The sequence below is a fragment of the Macaca thibetana genome, chromosome 10 (assembly GCF_024542745.1).
Source record: "Macaca thibetana thibetana isolate TM-01 chromosome 10, ASM2454274v1, whole genome shotgun sequence".
In the NCBI taxonomy this organism is placed as follows: Eukaryota; Metazoa; Chordata; class Mammalia; order Primates; family Cercopithecidae; genus Macaca; species Macaca thibetana.
In genome coordinates this window covers 19889558-19899251 of record NC_065587.1, presented here as the reverse complement: position 1 = coordinate 19899251, position 9694 = coordinate 19889558, and positions in this window count along the sequence as shown.

Below are 9694 nucleotides of genomic sequence, written 5' to 3'. Positions count from 1 at the left end.
CTGTACCTCCACTCAGCACAGTTCATGTTCAGTTGATGCTGAACATTCTTAGAAATACTGTGTGTGAACTTAGAAAAGTGCAAGAAGACAGGCATGTCTTTGACCCCAGGAATGATCATGGGCTGAAAGTGGTGTCAAGTGAACCTAGATTAACAGCCCTCCACTCCAGATGGATATCCAGTGATTCCTAGAATGGGATATAGCCAGAGAACAATTCTATGCACCCTACACTGACAGACTCCCTTAAGCAACTTCTTTCACAAACACCAGATGCTCTACTGGTACTTGAAGTACATGACTTTGAAGTCTTGACCCTCCATGGATACCTGAATTGCCAGCAAGCGGGTTTTGAAGCTGGTGCCTCATTGAGGGCATATTAGAGCAACTTGTACATTTGACCTCTTGTTATCAGCCATGGTACTCTACTTCGTGTACAAGAGATAACTATGAAAACCGAATTCAAATACTGGCAACATTTCCTAAAGGGGCTCAATATCTATCATCATCTTTTCCAAACTACACATCACTGTATGACTCAACCAGTAGCAGTTATATTGCCCCTTGGTTTTTATTCAGTTTAACTACTGTTTCCAAGATAAATGAGCTAATAACCTTAAAAAAAAAAAAAAAAAAAATTATTTTTTCTTCATCACTGGCATATCTGCCTATTCTCCAGAATTATTATGACTACTCAGCTCACTTTTAACAGTTGATCTTCAAGAGACAATCTTTGAACACCCCCCCCCCATGTGATTTAAAGTGAAACCATTTGGAAAAGTTTCTTCTAGCCAATAATAGATTTTTTTTAATTGCTCTGCCTTGTGCCGAGAGATGTTCTTTTAAGATGAATCTTTTGATGTCTGATACCACCAACTGTAGGTGGTAGGGATAGTTGGAGGCTGGCCCTTTGAGCAGGCCATGATAGCTTACTTGCTGGGCATTTCAGATAGCTTATTGCCTACCCTTTTGCTGGAAACAGACTGATTTGAAAAACAAAATCTATGAAGACTGCAGCTAAGGATTTTATCAGTAGACTTAAGAGCTTTTGTCCTTGTGGATATTTTAGTGGAACCACAACAGTCTTAATACTGTCATTTTACACTGACTCAGAGCAGCTGACGTCATTCCTTGCCATGATATATATTTAAGGCAGGCATTGTAACAGACATTAAGACAACTTACCTGTTTCAGCAGGAAGGATTCAGTTTATGGACTCTCAGACCGGATCATGTTGAACAAGGAGATTTTGATATGTGTCATGAGAAAACTCATCCTTTACTTCCCAGTCAATTTAAAGGCCAGCTATCCTGAGCTACTCGAATGAATGCACTGGTTAAACATTGGGGATAGTTTATATCCTCTCTCTCTAGGCCAGTTGTGATTACATGACTCCACTCTATATCTTGTCAAACAAGGCCTAAGTCTGGTTGTGTAGACTGCTCACCCTCAACAAATAAAATCTGGATGACTAGCCTGCTTGTATATACAAATATTATTTGTTAAGAAGAAATTATCTTCAATTTTCTACTATCTTCAAATTGTCAGCTTTTTTCCTCTCTGATTTTTCCTATGCTTTACAGAAAAAGACATTGATCTATACTGCCAATCCCTCTAATCCTGCCAACTCATTCAAAATGAATGACTTAAGATGAAGATGATCATCTGCTCAAGAGTCTAAAATATACATTGTATATAAGAATTGGTGATTAGAAAAGCAAAAAACCTAAAACTTAAACCTAGGAGTTTGCCTACTATCTCCATGTCTCCATGCTTCAGATCTCATCTGAATCTTTGAACAGCACCATTCAACCAATCTGAGGCCTTGGCTTGCTTGTAAGATGATTCTCAGAGATCGGCTGAGTTAAAAAAGATGACGACTTGATTACCAAAGAAAGTAGGGCCAACTTTGACAAACCTGGCTCTGCTGACCCTGTCATTCCCAGATGTAGCATAGACTCCTAAACAGAACCTCAAGTCTGATTGAGGATAAGGCCTTCTCCTGAGCTGAAAGTTCTTTGGCAGATGAGCAAGAAACTGAAAGCTGATGTACCTGACTGGCTCTGTAAGATCAGAAAACTGTATCCAGAATAAGCCCTATGGATTAACCCCTGAGTACGCAGGGTAAAAACTAATTTACAGAGCTTCCTTGTTGATCTGCCTGTTCTTCCAGATCATATTCTGGCTATTGGTATGGCTGGCCTTTCTGAAGCTGCCCTGCTTGTCTATTTTCGTGACTCAGCTCTTGCCTGCCCTTTTCACATGTTGCTGCAGTTAGACTCACTGACCTTGAGAAGACTACAGCCAATTTTAGTCTATCTTGTGCCCAATACAACAAGGATTTTTAATAGAAGCAACCCACACCTCACCTGCTAGGACTCAGTGTTCACAACAGGAAGGACCATGTTGTATACTACTTGACCAGCAGCTTTTTTAAAGATGTTTTTAAGTGCAGAGTTAGCCTCTATTCCTGTATGTATTTGATCATTTTCAGCACCTGGAACCTCATCTATCAGGTCTAGAAGGAATACAGCAGATCGAAAGCTGTGTCCATTTCTCTTCTTCAGTAGTACAGAAATAAGTCCGATTCACCAGTACACACAGAACTGTACCAGTTCAGCCTGGCAAAAGAACAGTTTCTACTGTACTTAAAATTTACCACCGACTCAAATTGCCTCACAGAATTATTTGATATAGGAGGCTAGTTGTCTTGCTTCACATCAGCAGGACAGTTGGACTCTCAGACTCATGACCACTGAGTTTACTTGTATTGAAACTGTGGTTTCATCTGAAGTATGCTATTGGACTTGATTATTATCTCATTCAAATGGATTACAGACTTACTGAGGACAGGACAAACTTATCTCTCATGGTGTTTTTTTAGAATACTTTTATAACCAAGGAAGAAACCATGCCAGCTGTTACCATTCAACTTCTTAAGCAGAGATTAAGCTTTTTCATATGTGTTCTTATCCTAGACATTTTCATATCTGTTCTTATCCTGGACATCAGTAGTTTTTAATTGCCCAGCATCCGTTCCATCTCATTGTAACAACTCCCTGATGTTTCTTAAAACCACCTCTTCCTATTTTCAGTCTGTGGTTTGGACAGTCTGACCCAACCTTGAGCTTTGTGGGTGGACGTGTAATTCAGACCTCATCAATCAGCAAATCCATCTGAACTGTGGAGGAGAAGCTCTCTTTACTGAGGTGCTTTAGCTTTGTAGGATGAAAACCTCAAACCAACAGGGCCTGCCATGTAGAGAATGAAGCCAGTGCAGGGGAAAGTAGAGCCAAAATATGGAGAGACTTGAATCCTGATGACAACGTTTGTGCCCCTGGATCCAACCGTGCCTGAAGCTAGTATATCCCCTGGACTTTTCAGTTATGTGAACCAATAAATACCCTTTTTTGCTTAAGTTACTTTTGAGTTGGGTTTCTATTACTTGAAATTGAATCCAGACTGATAACATCTACCAACTTTGAAACTTGACAGATCCAAGTATTTATTAAACTAGAGGTCATGGTCACTGAAATTACTTTCCAAAGTGGAAGACAAAATGAAACAGGAACTGAGAGAATATTTAAGATACCACAGAAGCATAAAAATGACATAGTAGAAAGTAATAGAAAACCTAAATGTCTGTCGTTAAAGGATAGGTTAAGGTATGGTTTAGCCATATAGGAAAATCTTGTATCTATTAAAATGAATAAAGTACATTCATTGTGTATGGAAAAATGGCCATGATACATTAGGTGAAACAAGCTACTGATAGAAAAGTGTACAGTGTGAAATCATTTTAAAATGTGTGTGCTTATGTTTATAAATGCATAAAAAAGTCTATTCACAGCTTTCTTTGAACAGTGTAGATTACATGACACTTTCAACTTTATACATTTCTGTATTAATATTTTACACTACCCACATTACTTTTAAACTTTATTTTAAATAAAGAATTTTTTAAATTAAATATAGTGCTTACTGTTTGACCTTGGCAAGTTATTCAACACTGAGCCTGTTTTATCAAATGATTAAAAATACCCACTTTTATGTTCGTAAATATTAAATATAAATCATTCATTATTCAAGTTGACAGATTGCTATACCTTTACTTGTTTGAAAAACTCAGAGCTCAGTAATTATTCCTTAATCTTTTAAGCATGTCTCCTTCAAGTGAGTTTGTTTGGATTACCAGAATTTTAGGATTTTAAGGTTGATCAAAGATTATTCTAGTTCTTGACTGATGTTAATCCAAGACTCTATTGCAGTATCCACATTAGGCAGAGAGCAGGGGGAAGTCACTTTTTTAAAAAATCCTTGAATTATTCTGATGTCACTGCAATTAAGATCAATAGTGACCTTTTCATTGGTAAATCCATTACACATGCATCTTATCTGAACTTTCAGCAGCACAGATAACTCCCACCAGCTTCTTGAAACACTCTTCCCTTAAGTGCTATAATAATTTTCATTTTCTTTTCAACTTGCTGACTACTCCTTTATTGTAGGTTCTTCTCCCCATCATGTAAATATAGGTATAGTGGACATCCATTGCTTTGGCTTGCCAAAAATCACTTCCCCTTTCCTTTAATGATACATCCCCACTTATCCTTTAGAAAGCTGCTCCTTCGTATTTCATGTGGTGTCACTGGAATTATAGATGATAGTACTCCAGCCTCATGCCCTGTGGCTGAGGTTTGAGCAATGCAAGCTCGTTCTATCCCACCAGGACTTTGATTCTTAAGAGAGGTGACCACCACCGAGCAAGACTTCATCTCAAAACAAAACAAAACAAAAATAGCCAGGCATGGTGATGGGTGCCTGTAATCCCAGCTACTCTGGAGGCTGAGGCAGGAGAATCTCTTGAACCTGGGAGGCAGAGTTTGCAGTGAGCTGAGATTGTGCCACTGCACTCCAGCCTAGGTGACAGCAAGATTCTGTCTCAAAAAAATAATAAAGTGGATAAAGCAGGCCAGGACCACTGAGTTAAAATGGTTACTTTGATTGCATTCGCTATTTTTTTAATTGTATTTTTATGTATATATATTTTTGAGACAGTGTCTCACTGCAATGCCCAGGCTGCAGTGCAATTACACCATCTCAGCTCACTGCAATATCTGCCTCCTGGGTTCAGGCGGTTCTCCTGCCTCAGCCTCCCGAATAGCTGAGATTACAGACACATGCAATCATGCTTGACTAATTTTTGTATTTTTAGTAGAGATGTTGGCCAGACTGGTCTCGAACTCCTGACCTCAGGTGATCTGCCTGCCTTGGCCTCCCAAAGTGCTGGGATTACAGGCGTGAGCTACCGCGCCTGGCTTCATTAGCTATTTTAAAGTGAAGGGCATCAGCTCAAACCCAGAAACTGACCTGTGGGCATAGAATAAAATACAGGGTCTTTTTGTGTCCAGAATAAGTGAATCTCTGTGCTTAAATCCAAACTAGTACTTGGAGATTAATTATTCAAATTGCAAAATTACAATGCTGGTTGAATTTGTAGCATTACTAAGGTCTCTTTTGTGAGAGTTAAGGTATTAATCAGAAAAGAGACTAAATTATGTATAGAGTGCTGATATCAGAAGATTTAGAGAATCCCAATCCTCCAAATATCTCAGGAATGAAGGTTTGGGTAACCCTATTAGTCAAAAATCCCTGACTGAATGAAACAAAAAAGTATAGTCAAAAGAGGAAGAAATAAATAGCAGCTGTAGACTCATAACCTTTGGAGAAGTAAGATCTGTAGTCTAATCTGTATCTCTTCGTTTGCCTTATTTTATTTCCCCCTCTCCTCTTTATTCATTACAGTATTCTGCCCTAACATTTCCTGGCTGAAGTTTGAGCATGATGCTAGTTAATCCAGTCAGATTTCTTCTCCATTGGAGCTGAGCCATTCTAATGGCAGTGTCCCCTCATTGATGTGTATGAGTGTGTTGGTGATGCTTAAATATATCAGGAAATCCGTAAATTGCAGATTATCAAGATGGGGTTAAGAACTAGAGAAGAATGAGCATCACCCGGAAATCTTAGGCTTATAACTAGAAATTATTTTAGGTTATCTCCCTTTAAGAGGGAGATCTCCCTTTAGAGGGGATTATGTTGAGTGAAGGTATTAAGATTGTTCATGTTGAAGAATGCATGTCCACATAGTGTACGTTTTGCCTACCCAATGTTATCTTTTTCCCCTCTAAGAAAAACTTCACTTTTCCTTTGGGAAACTACCCCTTTCCCATGCCATGTGAGCCCAGAGGATAACGTGTAAGAGGTATATGAGTTTCTGAGAGCAATATGAGAGGCCTTCACCTGCCCAGATTCCTGACTTTAAGTCTCCTTGCCCTGTAGACTCTGAAAAATCTCATCCGTTCCCATGGCCTTGGTTTCTAACTGTATGTTGATAACTTCCAGATTCCTACCTTTGGCCTGGATACGTGTCTTGAGCTCCAGATCTGAATGCCCACCTGTATCTGGATGTCCCCTGCTTGATTAACACAAAGATACTCTCACCCAACATAATAAACGCTGACCTCTTCGTTTTTTCCTTACAATCTGCTCTTCCTCCAGTGTTCCCTTTCATGGTAAATGGCACCACCCTCTACTCTGTTTCTCAAACCAGAACATGAGAGTTATTCTCGAAGCTTCCCTCTCTCCCAGAGTCCCTGTTAGTCATTAAATTGTCTTGGTGTTAGCATGTAAATATATACCTTAAAACTATCTCCACTTCTATCACTTTGTCCAAGGGAACATATATCTGTTGCTATAAGTATTATAATGCCTTTCTAGTGGTCTCACTGCCTCTGTTATTGTCCCACTACATACAGTCTTCTCTACAGAACAGCTGAGTACCGCCCCCCGCAAGAGATGGGGTATCACTGTTGCCCAGGCTGGAGTGCAGTGGCAATCATAGTTCACTGCAGCCTCAAACTCCTGGCCTCAAGCATTCCTCCTGCCTCAGCCTCATGAGTAGCTGGGACTGCAGGCATGTACCACGATGCCTGGCTGGCCATTTATTTAGTTATGTATTTTGTAGAGACATCATGTCGCTATGTTGCCCAGGCTGGTCTTGAACTCCTGGCTTCAAGCAGTCCTCCCACTTTGGCCTCCCAAAGCACTAGGATTACATGTGTGAGCCACTATGCCCAGCCTACTTAATCTTTTAATAGTTCCCCCATCATTTCAGAATAAAATCTAAACTATCCTGGTTTACAAGACTCTTTAGCTCTTCATTATCTTATTCCTCAAGATTCATCATTCACCACTTCAAACGGGAACAACTCAATTTTGTATATTGGAATTTCCTGTATTCATTTGAAAAAAAGTTTCCACTTTTTCTTTTTTTTTTTTTTTTTTTTTTTTTTTTGAACTGGAGTCTCGCTCTGTCACCAGGCTGGAGTACAGTGGCACTACCTCAGCTCACTGCAATCTCCACCTCCCAGGTTCAAACGATTCTCCTGCCTCAGCCTCCCAAGTAGCTGGGACTACAGGTGCACACCACCACACCCGGCTAATTTTTTGTATTTTAGTAGAGGCAAGGTTTCACCATGTTGGCCAGGATGGTCTCAATCTCCTGACCTCGTGATCGACCCGCCTCGACCTCCCAAAGTGCTGGGATTACAGGTGTGAGCCACCGTGCCTGGCTGGCTTCCACATTTTTTAAAGCAGAGGAGATGGGAAGTTTTCATTAAAAGAAAAAAAAATTGAAATGATTATTCAGAACAACCCAAAAGCCTATTGCTATGAATACTGTAACTTATTTTCTTCCATATTTCTTTCCATGAAATTTTTTAAAATCTTATATTTGTAACTATGATACCGAGAGCTACAGTAAGGTGCCTAGAGAGCAACAAAATCCCTACCTAACATTTACAAAGATAAATACCAAAAGGACTACAGATTTAAATCTTAAAATGAAACACTAGAAGAATATTTAGGAAACTATTTTTGTAATCTTATGACATGGGAGATTTTCATAAAGCAGAAAACCTACAAGCCATAAAGGAAATTACAGACATATAAGACTACATGAAACAAATCTTGGTTCTGTAAAAGATGTGATAGATTGGAGAGACAGTTCCAACATCAATGACAGATTCGGGACTCATATTGCTAATACAGAGAGTTCCTACAAATTTATAACTAAAGTAATAATTGCCATTTATTTGGTGTTTCATACTAGGCATTCTTTCAGGCACTTTATAAGTGTTATTTAATCGTCACAGTTTATGAGATAGGCAATATTATTCCTGTTTCACAGCTACAGGAAACAGGCTCAGAAGGATAAAGTAACTTGCCCATGTCACACAATAGGTGATAGAGCTATGACTCAAACACGGTTTGTTAGTCTGTACTTTGAAATGTTGATGCTCTTCAACATTTCAGTAAGCATGTGAAAGACAGTGAGGTCAGTGAGATGTGATGTACATCAAAGCAACGAAGTACCATTTGCCACCTATCAGATGGCAGAATTTAAAAGAGCAGTAGCATACGGTGCTGGCAAGAATTAGGGTAACAACTTTTATACATTGTTGGTGGGCACGTAGATTGTTCCAATTTTTTTAGAAGATCCTGGCAATATTGTTGCAAATTTTTAAATATACACTTTTGGACCCAGCATTTCTACTTTAAAGACTCTCAAAGAATTAAAGCACCAAGATAAAAGGACATCAGTATGAGAAATTTACAGCAGCGTAACCTGTGGTAGCAAAAAATTTAAAAAGGCATCGATCAAAGTGGAGTGGTTGAATCAGTTATAGGACAACTATACTGTGGAATATTATGCAACTGTTAGAAAGACCTCTAGGCCAGGCGCGGTGGCTTCAGCCTGTAATCCCAGCACTTTGGGAGGCCGAGACGGGTGGATCACAAGGTCAGGAGATCGAGACCATCCTGGCTAACACAGTGAAACCCCGTCTCTACTAAAAATAACAAAAAGTTAGCCAGGCGTGGTGGCGGGCACCTGTAGTCCCAGCTACTTGGGAGGCTGAGGCAGGAGAATGGCGTGAACCCGGGAGGCGGAGCTTGCAGTGAGCCGAGATCGCGCCACTGCACTCCAGCCTGGGCGACAGAGCGAGACTCCGTCTCAAAAAAAAAAAAAAAACAAAGAAGACCTCTAGTTCTTAGCCTGTGGCATGTCCATGATGTATTAAGCAAAACAAACAAAAATTACAGAGTAATGTGTATCATAATAGCCCATTTTATGGGGTGAAGGGCTGGAAGCCCTACAAATGTATCTAAATGAACATGAAAGAAAAGTGGAAGGATACACCAAATTGAAGGGTTTGGAGAAACTTGGTACTTTATACATACTGACATTGTTTCACTGGTTGTGGGAGTACATCTTTTTTTTTTTTTTAAGAGTTCAAGGGAAATAATTTTTTTTTTTTTTTTTTTTTTTTTTTTTAGATGGAGTCTCACTCTGTTGCCCAGGCTGGAGTGCAGTGGCGCAATCTCGGCTCACTGCAACCTCCACCTCCTGGGTTCAAGCAATTCTCCTGCCTCAGCATCCTAGGTAGCTGGGATTACAGGCACACATCACCACGCCCAGCTAATTTTTGTATTTCTTTTTTTTTTTTTTTTAATAGAAACAGGATTTCACCATGTTGGCCAGGCTGGTCTTGAACCCCTTACTTCAAATGATCCACCTTCCTCGACCTCCCAAAGTGCTAGGATTACAGGCGTGAGCCATAAATATAAGATTTAAAGC